Source organism: Lissotriton vulgaris, chromosome 5, assembly GCF_964263255.1.
Source record: "Lissotriton vulgaris chromosome 5, aLisVul1.2, whole genome shotgun sequence".
NCBI classification, from domain to species: Eukaryota; Metazoa; Chordata; class Amphibia; order Caudata; family Salamandridae; genus Lissotriton; species Lissotriton vulgaris.
In genome coordinates this window covers 898,134,180-898,147,378 of record NC_141693.1, presented here as the reverse complement: position 1 = coordinate 898,147,378, position 13,199 = coordinate 898,134,180, and positions in this window count along the sequence as shown.

Sequence of the window (13,199 nt, the reverse complement as noted above, 5' to 3'; positions counted from 1 at the left end):
TACCTTCACAAACAAGTTGAAGTGTTTGGTAACTATTCAAATGTAATGTACAACAAGAAGTAGCAGTCAAAATGGCTGTGTTTTCTTCTCTTCCTTTATATATATTCAGGTATATAACCAATCAAATGTCAGGTAATAAAAGTAGAAAATGAAAGTAACATTTTCATTGGTTGTCAATTCCAACACTTCAGATGTGTTTTGTGAAGTAATTTACCTCACGGTATTTAGAGAGGTCTACAGGCTTAATGGCTAAATGGAATTTCAATCAAATTTGTGAAAATGAAAGGGATTGTTATGTAGTATGAGCTAATCTATATTTGGTGAGAGTGTCTCCAGTCGTTTTTCTGTGAATTACTTTCCCACCTTTTTTATTGGACCGCTTCCCGGGAAGCGGTCCGGTCCGCGAACCAGCAGCGTAACGGGAGTCCACCATTTTGTGTATCGGTCGAATCAAGATACAAGATGGAGGGCAAATAATGTTCAGAATGGGTAGAAGGGGGCACGGTAGATGTATCTTGACCCCCTAGGTTTCCTGAGGGTGGCTGAGGAGGACCATATGTGCGGGAAAAAAATATTTTTTTTTGAAATTGTGCGCGGTTAGCTTCCAGTTCGCGTACCGGGTAGCGCTCTTTGAGCGTATTTTGTAGAAAATTAGAGAAAAAAGTCAGAGAAAAATAATAATTGTGAGTGATCAGATGTAGGGTAGCTCTGAGAAGAGCTTTTTGGGTTTATGGTACATTTTGGTACTTATAAGTAGGTACCAATGCACAGTCTTAAATTCAAAATGAAAATTCTGTTGCCCTCATCTGAGAAGTGAACTCCATCTCCTCTGTAGATATCTTGCATGTAGTAACGCAACTTATTGTTGTACAAGGAGCCCATTCCATGGTCTCTCATGTAAGCTGAAACAGATTTGTTTACATGCTTCCTCGACTTCTCAATTTGTGGACAAAATTGGTTGGACCACCTCCATTTCTGTCTTTGGCATATATTGGAATATACCAAGGCAGTTTGAGGAAAAAGTGTCATCAATTGCTCAAAGGTGTCCTTTAAAAGCATTTCCAGACCTACCCCAGTCAAAGTGCCTAAATCATTACCTCCACAGTGCACAATTAACAGGTCAGGTTTTGGCAAATGCATAAAGGTTTTCACCAATGGTATCAATTGGTGACATTTTAATCCTCTTTGGCCCAACCACTTAATTTCCACATCTTGTAAATTGAGGTTAGGTAAATTTCTGTTCTCAGCATACCTTTGAGCCCAGTAGATGTAACTATGTCCAACAATCCAGACATTAAACATGGTGAGAGAAGGTTGGGCTGCAGTCAGATGAAGTGTGGTAATGAAAGGGCAGTTGAAACAGTAGGAGTTTGTAAAGAAAAAAAACTGTGGATTTCCAGTGCTAATGATTCATTAGCAGTGATTGGTGCATTTCCATTTCTGAAAACAGAAAGTTAGGGTGCATGGATGTGTTCTTTGAAAGATGTAATTTGAATGGTCAAGGAAAAAACATTTAATGAAAGATTCTACTGGATACGCAGGTGCACTGAGAGTTCAGAGTTCAATTGAAACATTGTTGTGTGAACTTGCAAACATGAGAGGTCTTACAGGAGGTGGTTGCTAAGCAAAAAAGGCAGAGAGGGCAGAGGGGGAAAGGGTTTTGATTTGAAAAAAATGAGGGAAGAGTTATGATTGGCTAATATGAGAGATATGTGTAAAGAATATCAGCATTTCTGTGCTTTCTATAGCTGCAGCCTCTGGAGTGCATCCTCTTTGTTCTGCTGAAGACAATTTGGAGTATTTCTGAGACTGTTTTGAAACTCAAAAAGTATTTGCTAAGGTGAGAAAAGATTTATTTAATTTAGATAGAGAATAGTATGATTTAAGGAGAAAATGATGAAGAAAGCTGTGTTTTTAAAATGTGGCTTTGTCTCAAGTGATATACAAATAGATTTTGTTTCTTTGAGAAATTGTAATTGCATATTCGGTTTAGCATTCTGGCATGCAGTAATACAAGATATTGTTGTACATGGAGCCCATTCCATGGTCTCTCATGTAAGCTGAAACAGATATGTTGTGTTTAAAAACGATTTTTGAAAACAATTACATTTCTGGATATGTACTGTTAGAGCTTTATAGGTTGTTTGGGCCATATTTATAAGGCATTTGAGTGTCTATGATGTTATTTTTCCCTTTTTAAATGGAAAGCGTTCTTCATGGGGCAAGTTTCTTGTAAATACGCTCCCACCTGTGCTTGGCAAATTTAGATTTTGATTATGGGAGTTACATAGCCATGTTAAAAATGACCCCAAAATGGTGCAAGGGCATTCAAAAAAACGCTTTCATGTGTCTCGAGGACATTTTCAGTCATTTCATCTTGAATGTATGTATACAATTGATTTATATGCTGTGTTTAAAAACGATTTTTTGAAATCAATTACATTTCTGGATATGTACTGCTAGAGCTTCATAGGTTATTTGGGGCATATTTATAAGGCATTTAAGTGTCTATGATGTTATTTTTCCCTTTTTAAATGGAAAGCGTTCTTCATGGGGCAAGTTTCTTGTAAATACGCTCCCACCTGTGCTTGGCAAATTTAGATTTTGATTATGGGAGTTACATAGCCATGTTAAAAATGTCCCAAAAATGGTGCAAGGGCATTCAAAAAAACGCTTTCATGTGTCTCAAGGACATTTTCAGTCACAAAAGTGACGCATCTCCAGCAATGTATCCTTTCACATGGGGAAAGCCCCATGTGAAAGGGCTTGCGTCAGCCTTACGCCTGCTGTGAGGCAGGCGCAAGATTTTGACGCAACAGCATCCTAAAAGTGACGCAGTGAAATCTCATAGATTTCACTGCGTCACTATTACGAGGCTTTTTGCGGGGGAACATGCAAACACAACAGGTGATGGTCCATCACCTGTTGTTTTTGCGGGGGAACGCCACCTCTGCATACATTATACCTGACGCAGGTATAATGTGGCGCAGGGGTTTAAAAAGTGACGCATCTACCTAGATGCGTCACTTTTTAAATTTGGCGCAACAAGGCGCATGTTTTACGCCGCAGATGCGTCACAAAAAGTGCTGCATCCGCAGCGCAAAACTGACGCAAGGCCTCATAAATGAGGCCCCTTATCGTCATCCTGAATCAATCATTTAAAATGTTAGGGAGAGATTTATGATAGGTGTATGTTTTGTACCACTGTGCGTCACTTTTGTGACGCAGTGGTGGTGCAAAAGATTTGCTATGTTAAATAATAAGTAGGGTGTTAAGTTTTTGATGACTGTTATTCATTTACTGTTTGGTAATAGTGGTTAATAACATTTTTTATTATATTTTTCCACAGATTCAACTGCAGATCATTTCAAAATTTGAAAAATGCCAACTAAGAATCGAATTAGAAAGGCTAGAAAACGTCAAAGACAGCAGGATGATCTATTATTGCAGCAGTCCTCTCCCCCAAAAACTTGTGAAATCACCAAGAAAGCTCTGGGTAAGAGCACAAAATCATTCATAAGAAATATTTGTAGTAAAAAAAGTATTTCTCCCAAAAATGTTTCAGTCGAGAAAAAGAAAAGCAATTTAAATGGAAAGGAAAGACCAATCAAAAATGTTACTGCTAGAGCAAGAGATAACTCTGTGCATGATAGTAGAAGGAAACAACAGTTTAGGGACATTCGAAAACGAATGTTCCGCAACAGGATAATAGTTAATTTATTAAAAAATATTAAGAAAGGCCAACAGAAAGTGGCATTTTATAAGAAGAAGAAAAATGTAGAGAAAATTATTGATCATGCTTTCGAAATTAAGCGAAAGTTATTTATTTTGGTAATCAATAGAATTAGGAAACTAAACATGGTAATTTCTGATTTCAAATCAAATAGTAGATGGAAGAGAGTAGTAAATCGTACTAACTTTTGTGAAGTTTTTTTCCGGAGAATGGATGCATAGTTCAAGTTGTGAGGCATTTTTTAATGAGGAGAGTTATTTTCAGGATAATGATTTGGTGTTTGCAGTTGACACCAGTGGTCGAGCTTATGAAGTGAAGGATGGTTGTCCAGTTGAAAAAGAAAAACTTGTGACAATAGAGGCAGACGGGGTGTTAGGTAATGAGGTTTTAGGAAGACGTCCTAAGGGTCCTGTGTACATTTGGAAGTGTAGTTCTATTTGCAGTGTGCGACAGGATTCCATCAATTTGCTTTGTGATTTTGTACGGACATTTAATAAGAAAAGTTTGAAGCAGAAAATGAAGTTGTTGCAAGAATTAGATCCTTGCAGAGTAAGACAAATGACAGGTTTGCGTGGTCATTCACTGGCTTGTCTTTCCAGGAGAGTATGCCAGAGTGTTTTTCATCATTTCAGGATGCTAGCAGTGCATCATAATAAAGTCAGGAAATTAGTCAGAATGTTGTATCATGCTAAGAGTCCAGCAATTATGCTTAAACAATTATGTGCTGCTCTTTTGCATGGTTCTGAAATAGATGTCAAGAATATTTGTGAAGAAATTGAGTTTTGTTACTTTGGAAGTAAAGATGAGAATGTTCAAATTGACCCTGAAGTAGAGGGTAATGTTGAAGATAATGTACAGGTTTGTAGTACAGATAAATTTCAGAAGGAAATTGTCACGTTTCAGATGAAATCAAGTGAGAGGCCTAATTTCACTTGTGTGTGTTGTCGACGCACTTATTACAAGAATCAGATTAAGTTAGTGGATTTATATGCAAAAAGTGAAAGGGAAAATAATAGTGAATGGAAGGATTTTGCCACATACTTGATGGTAGAAAATTATTTTGATTTGGGATCGGATCAACGTGTGTGTACTTATTGTTGTAACAAATTAAACCAAAACCAGATGCCTGCTAGGGCGGTTCATAATAATCTGGAATTGGTTGAGATTCCTTCTGAATTGAAGGATTTAAATACTTATGAATCTATTTTGATTCAAAGTATCCATCCCTTTCAGGCTATTGTAAGAATGGAGCCAAAGACAGGGAAGTTGCCTCCATCAGATTTACAGAGAGGATTAAAGGGAAGAGTTGTTTATTTGCCTCTAGATTTGAACAAAAACATTAACACAATTGGAGTAGAAAAAGTGGAAGAAGAACCTCTGGTTATCTTGGTTAATGGGGTTCCGACAACGAATAAGAAAATATGGCAAGATTTAGTGGATGTTAGGAAAGTCAAAAAGGCAACATTGTATTTGAAGAAAAATAATAAGTTCTATAAGAATGTATATGTTGCAGAAGAGGAAGTAAGTGATGAAGAGGATAGCGATTTGTGTGCTGGCCAAATTGATAAAGTAGAGGCCTCTAAAAGTGAAGAAATATATGAACATTATAGTGTTCATCCTTTGCATTCCAAGGAAGTCATGGGGAATGCTATTGAGTTGTTTCAAATGAAACAAGCCAAAGGGAGTCCCATTAGTGTTTGGGAGGAAAGTTTGGAAGCTCGGTGTTTCCCACAACTATTTCCAACAGGTCAAGGAGGAAGATATGATGAGCGACCTCATCTAATTCCTGCGTCTGAATACCGGACTTTACGATTGTATGCAGAAGATCCTAGGTTTCGTCAATGCATTCCCTATTTGTTTCATCTCCTGTTTGAAAGCGATCTGTCTGGACTGTCATATGCAGTGAACCACATCTTAAAAAGTGGTATACAGATGCGAAACATCTCGGCAAGTGACTTTATGCATAAAGTCAATGTCCAAGACAGTATTTTGGATTCTCACCTAATTAATCTCATGGCGTGTCAGCGTGGTACTAATGAGTACTGGTACCATCGTCATGGTGATTTAAAATGTATGCTGAGGAACTTAGGAACTCCAACTTGGTTCATCACTCTGAGCTGTGCCGAGTATGGCTGGGAAGACTTACTTGAATTTCTACGAGAGGCAAATGGAAATATTGAAAACATTGAATTCAAGACACCTGGAGAACTGTGTTCTTTGGATCCAGTGAATGTATGCAGGTACTTCAATCATAGATTTGAAGCTATGATGTCTTTCATCACAAATAAGAAGAATCCACCTCTTGGAGAGGTGTTGGATTTCTTCTGGAGAAAGGAGTACCAAGCAAGAGGTGCTCCTCATATACATATGTTGCTGTGGATCAAGGATGCACCTAAATTTGGAACAGATCCGGATGACTTAGTGATGAATTTCATAGAACAGTATTCTACGTGTGCTGTTCCAAACGCAACGGAGAAGAAAAGCCTAAGAGAACAAGTTCTTCGTTTCCAAAGCCATCGTTGTGGAAAGTACTGTTGTCGTAAATTCAGAAACAAGGACAAGTTCTACACCAAATGTCGTTTCAACTTTCCACGACCGGTGATTTCTAAAGGAAGAGTGAACAGTTTGATGTCTTCGCTGCGACATAATGTGACGAGGAAATCACCCAAAAATACATACAATTTGAAAAGGAACGAAGAGTCCAAGTACATCAACGACTACAACCCAGTGATTTTGTCCATGTGGAATGCTAACATGGATATACAGTTTGTGGCTGACAACTGTATGGCTGTGGCTCGGTATGTGACATCTTACATCACCAAAAAAGAAAAGACAGAATTGAAGGATATGTGGGAGGACATTTCCCATGAAAAGAGCCTCAGCAAGAAGTTGTACAGTTTCAGTCTGAAAATGTTGTCGCATCGAGAAATCGGAGCTTACGAATGTTCTGACCGGTTGTCTTCAGCAAGTCTCTATGCCAAATCCAGGAGTACTGTTTGGGCGAGTCTTGGTCTTGCTGCAACGCGAAATCGAGTTCTAAAACCTGTCCGGGAAATTGAGTATTTGGGGGAAAAGGAACCAAACAGTACCGACATTTTGAAGACCAACATGTTGGATACATATTATCCAAATCGAAGCAGTCACCTTGAGAATGTTTGTCTATATAAGGTTCTACAAAATTATATATTCAAGAGGAACATCAAAGAAGATATTGAGAAAGGAGTGTATGCTGTAATTGGAAGTGAGGGATGCCTGGTCAAGCAAAGAAAATGCCAATTAGTAAACCATCGAAAATTGAGTGGCGAATCTCCAGAAAAAAAGGAGTTTTTCTATTTAGCACTTTTGCAACTTTTCAAGCCTTGGCGTGCAGAAGAGGAACTGCTTGGAGATTTCCTCTGTTATGAAGACTCTTTCACTGCTGCTAAGGAGACCATAGAATGTCCTGCTTTTCCCAAATATCAAGAAATGTTGACTTTGGAAATTGAGCAGGAAGCAACGATTGCAGCCGAGATTGCCAGAGACAGTTCTCAGGACAGTCAGAGTTCTGTTTCATTAAGTCAGGATCCACTAGGAAGACCTATTATCGAAAATGAAGCTGCCACTGCTATGAATGAAGTGGAAAGAGCCATAGCACATGCTCAAAAGGATGCGGTTAACTTAGAAGACTTGGAAAAACAACTCAACGTTGAGCAGAGGAAAATATATGACGAAGTTACCAAGCAAATTGATCATGGATTAAGTCATGAGAAGAAAGAGTGCTCATGTACGTCGTTGAAGCCTGTCCGACTGTACGTGAGTGGAGAAGCGGGAACTGGAAAAAGTTTCCTTATTAAAGCAATTTCTTGTTATTTGCAGGAAAGGACTGAGTCATCGCTGTCTTGTGTTGTTACCGCTCCTACTGGACTGGCAGCACATAACATTAAAGGTATTACTTTGCATCGTCTACTGATGCTGCCAGTGGAGCATGACAACAAATTACAATACCACAAGTTATCTGGGGATGCTTGTTGTGAAGTTTCAAGAGTCTTGAGGAAAATGAAACTTCTTATCATTGACGAAGTAAGCATGGTTTCCAATGTCATGCTTGCCTTTGTGCATTTGAGAATGCAAGAAGTTCTTAAAACAAAACTGAGTATGATGTGTTATTTGGTGGCAAACACATCATTGTTTTCGGAGATCTTCTGCAGCTGACACCAGTAAAAGGACAACCTGTATTCAGAATACTCACGCATGAAGATACCAGGAAGTGCCTAGGGAGCATTGGCAACGTCAATATATGGTTAAACTTCAATTATGCTGAACTGCATGAAAATATGCGTCAGGCAAAGGATGAAGATTACAAGAATATTCTACAAGATATTAGAATTGGAAAAGTGACCGAGCATGGGAAAGAAGCTTTAAATGCACGATTACTGTCAAATTTATATCCAGAACAAGACGTTGTGCCTGAGAATATTTTTCAGAAAATTACTGAGAAGAAATCCGGAATATGTTTGATGCCAACTCTTGCAGAATGTGCCATCTTCAACAACAAAATGTTGAATTTAGAAAAGCAAGAGATTGTGAAACTTGAAGCTATTGACAGAATAGAGCATATGGGATCCACAATTATTTTGTCAGAGAATTTGAAATCAAAATTGGATTCATTAGAGAAGACTATATCTAAAACAGCGGGTTTTGAAAAGACTTTGAATGTGTGCTTAAATTGCCAAATCATTTTGAGAAGGAATTTACATGTTAAAAGAGGTCTGGTAAATGGATAAATGGGTAATGTTGTTGATTTTGAGAAATATAGAAATAGAGATGGAATTGAATTTTTAAAAATTAAATTTGATGGCATTGAGGAAGTACAGCTAATTGGTCGTTGTTCTGCTAGGTTTTTGCTTGTTAAAGACTTATATGTTCGCCGTAAACAGTTTCCTGTTTGCTTGGCATATGCGGTGACAATCCATAAATCGCAAGGTTTAAGTGTAGATAGTGCATTGGTGAATATTGGCAGTTCTGTGTTCAAAGAGGGTATGGCATATGTGGCATTGTCACGAGTTAGAACTTTATCGGGATTGTACTTGATTGACTGTGATGTCACAAATATTTGTGCGGATCTAGATTGTGTTAAGGAATACAATAGGTTAAGAAAAGAGTATGCTCCACATTTGCCTCAATATCCTTTGTTTGAGAAACGTGTAGTAGGCCGGAAACGAAGAAATATCAGTAATAGTAGGGAGGTTGTAGCAAAAAGCCCAAAAGTCGATGAACCGAAAATTGTAAGCAGAAAGAAAGTGGATTCTGTTGAAGATGTTGTCGGTTTTCAATTTGAAAACAGTTCTGGTGTCAACTGCTATGCAAATGTAGTGGTTAATGTTCTCTTTTCACTAGAGACTTTAAAAGAACAGATTGTGTTCAATTCGGAACAAAGTTTATGCTGTTTGTTGAATTCTGTGTTAGAGAAATGTAGCACTGATCGAACAAAAGTAGAAAGTGTGTCTGAAGTTCGTTATCTGTTAGATGAATGTTCAGGTCAAACAGACTTCTCTGAAAATAATCAGCAGGATTGTCAGGAGTTTTTAATGTATATGCTTGATGTATTGCAAGATGAGGGTGTAGATGTAGATCACCTGTTTGGGCTTTCTTATCAATGGCAGCATGACTGTGAGAACTGTATGGTATCAAGTACTACTAGTGTAGACTCAGAAAGATTTATATATTTAACTTTGCCAGACAGTAAATCAGTCTCCTTTAATAAGCTAGTAAATGCAGCTGATCACAACATGGAGTGTAGCCAATGTAAATCTGAAATGATGTCAACATTATTTATACGAAGATATGGTCAGTATGTCATTTTAATGATCCAACGATATAGGCCTGATGGATCAAAATTGTCAACTTTAATAAAAAAATGTGTTGCTTCTCAGCTGTCAATATCAGGAAGGACTTTTGTAACTGTAGCAATGATCTATCACGATGGTCCTTCAACAACATCAGGACATTACACAGCTTATTTAAAGTCTAGAAACGGCTGGTCATTCTGCAACGATTCTGTTGTAACTTTCAAAAAATAAATTGCCGTTTGACCTTAAAAATTCTTACCTGGTGTTTTTAAAACCAAAATTTTAAGGAAAGAATCTCGGGATTTCCTCTGAGGAATTGCAAAAGGTTCATGAAGTAGAGGGAATGTAAGTCTGCAATGCTGTCTAGATTATTGGTCCAAAACTTTTAATTATAATGTCATTTTAAAAATCCAACTATATAAACCTGATGCAAGTAAGTCTGCTTCATAGTAAGCAGTATCAGTGTCATAGGAAAAGTAGAACATGAGTGAGCAAGAAGGGTAAGATATTAGTAGTCCAGGATTGTGAAAGTAATCTTAAATGTTTTCTTTTTGAAAGTTGCGAAAATAGAAAATGACGGGATTTGATTAGAAGAATTACAAGAGTTGTGAATCGCTGCAACATGATTTGGCCAAGTGGAAACATGTGGTAGAATGTGAGAAGTCTTTTATTGTATGTAACATATTTTTCAAAACGATGGAGGTTTTCTTTCAGAAAGTGACGGGCTGAAAATATTTATAGCACAACAGAGTGTACGCTGTTCATAGGACATCCTTCGGCGTTATGGAAAGTAAGTTAATTTAAGGAGTTTTGAATTCAGATTTCTTAGGTTGTATGGATTTTTTAAACACAATCATTTTGATTGTGTTTTTTTTCCCCGCTGTTACATGATGAATACCTTCAAGTCACTGATTTAAGTGAAATTTGATATATTCTGAGAACAGCAAAAATAAACCATTTAAAATGTATAATTAATGTTCTACTTTTTGTACTTATGATATACATTTAGAAATGTGAGGTAGATATGGAGAAACTGAGGCTTTTGTAAGTGTCAAAGTTAATGCTTAAAGTGCTGCACTTCTGGGTACTGTTTTTTTTTAAAACTGAATAGGCCTCACCTCAAAGAAACCTCTTGAAAGGACACATCTCATTTGCATCCTGAAACAATCATTTAAAATGTTATACACAATTTTATGATGGCTTTACATCTCTTTTGCGCTGCTATTGCATCACTATTGTGAGACATCAGCAGTGCAAAAGATGCACCATGTTCCAAAATAGGCCTCAGTTTTTCAGCATCAAGATACTGTTTGTTTAAAATATATATCTTTACGATTGTGTAGGGGACGTAGAGAAGCAGAGGCTTCTGTAAATGTCAAAGTTGTTGAAAAACTGTTTGTTCTTGAACCTTTTCCCTTGTCTTTTCTAATTTTTAAATACATGTTTTAATATTTTTGAAATGTTTGTTCTCTCTTTTACAGATTGAAAGTATGAAAAAAAAATTGAAAAAGTTAACAAGAATTATAAGGTAAATGTTTTCTACTCTTTCTACCCGCAATCCACTGCTGACCATGTCATGAATGATGTAATAAGTGGACATGACTTACTTCATTGGTAGGCCTTCACATGTATTAATGCATACACTGCTGCTCTTCTGCGTTCTGTTTCATATGCTGGACTACATCTGCACTATGAGATACCTAAGCAAAGGCAACACAGGTGATGTGATTGTGAAATGAGCAAAAGAAACTCCACGTTTTTCAATTACATTACTTGTGTTTTCTAAGTTTACGAATGACATTGTGCAGATGAAGTTTAGGTCTGTCTATGGACACAGAAGCTGTCTGGCTGTTGTTCAAGAGTGAAGTGGACATGTTTTACTTCAATGGTAGGTCTTCACATGTATTATCTCCTCTGTATTCTTCAAGCATAAATTTGATATGCAACCCTGAGTAGGCCTCACCTTAAACAAACTTTTGGAGAGGACACACCTTATCGTCATCCTGAATCAATGATTTAATCTGTCACATTTAACATCTATTAGTTCTACTGCTTCATTTCTTTAATCCTTACTTTCCTGCGTTTGCAACTTCCCTAATTCCTTTCTCTATTACTTAATTATTCTACTCCTTCCAGTATTTTTCTCAGTCCCTCTCTTCTCATACTTCTTCATTCTTATTCACTCATTCTGTCTCTATTAATGTTACTGTTTCTGAATGATCTCAAAATTTTTTTAAAAACAAGAACAGTAAGTATAAGGGTAGGAAACAGACAGTTATGTTACAAGAAAGACAGCTATAGGAAGTAAACAAAAGATACTGTTACTCGCAATCCACTGCTGATGATGTCACTGACCATGTCAAGAATGATGTAATATGTGACATGATCAGCAGTGGATTGCGGGTAACAGTATCTTTTGTTTACTTCTTATAGCTGTCTTTCTTTTAACATAACTGTCTGTTTCCTTCCCTTATACTTACTGTTCTTTTTAAAAAAAAACAATTTTTGGTTCGCTCCCAGTTCGCGTACCGGAGTGCGAACTGGGAGCGAACTAATGTATGTATGTATATATAGGCATTTATATAGCGCACTACTTACCCGTAGGGTCCCAAGGCGCTTCGACCGCTGCGAAACCCTTCCTGGCTTCCCTGAGAGATGGTCCCTTAATGGGTATCTCCAGGGTGAGACCAGGCATCCCCGGCGGTCTGGTGGGGCCGTTAGTGAAGATGAGGCAAGCTAATGCCCAGAGTTGCCGAGTGTGATCGCTGATCAGAGTGGGCACCGAGGCGAGAGAATTATCGAGTCTGCTGACCCTGGTCCAGAAACCTGCCGCGCCGGGAATCGAACCCTGGTCCCGGGCCGTCCTCTGCTCTCGGGTCTGCCGCCTCTAACCAGTGAGCCACACTACTTCACTACTAAACTAAAAGAAATAGAGGTTGGCAGAGTTTCAAAAATTCTACCATTTTTTTTATAATGGGGAGGTAGTTCTGAAAAGACCTTTTTTTTCGTTTTTGTTGTTTTAAATTTTTTTTATTATTTTTCTGAACATTTTTTATATTTTTTTTGTATTTTCTGAACATTTTGATATTTTTTTGTTTTTTTGGGGGGAGGGGGGAAACAAAAATGATTCATTGAAAAAGACTCAACAGGAGCAACGAAAAAAAGAAGAATTTATGGTTTGGGGCGTTTCGGGCAAACATGATTAGTAATAGCTTTCATAATTAGAGTAATGCTACTTTCTCTGTAGCAAATTATTTGGTTACAGCGCACGCACACTTGCTTCACTTCCCCAAAGTTCATTTGAATGTTAGGGACCATCTCCCTCGCCTCTGGTCCCGACACTTCTTGAACCACCGATCTTCTTGCCATCACAGGGGGATTTTGTTGCTCATCTTGAAGCTGGGCAGCACTATAATTGTTTGGGTGCCACCTACTCATATGCCTATGCATAGTATAATTTCCGAAGCTGTATTTCTTATCAGTCCCCCTTGACAGTCTTTCTTTGCATATACGGCAAAACACATATCTTGCATTCACTTTTTTTTGCCCCTCTGGAAATGTAAAAAATTGCCAGATGTAGTTTTCTTTTCTATTATACCTCCTGGGCTCCTCTGGCAAAAACTCTGGCTCATCCTGCT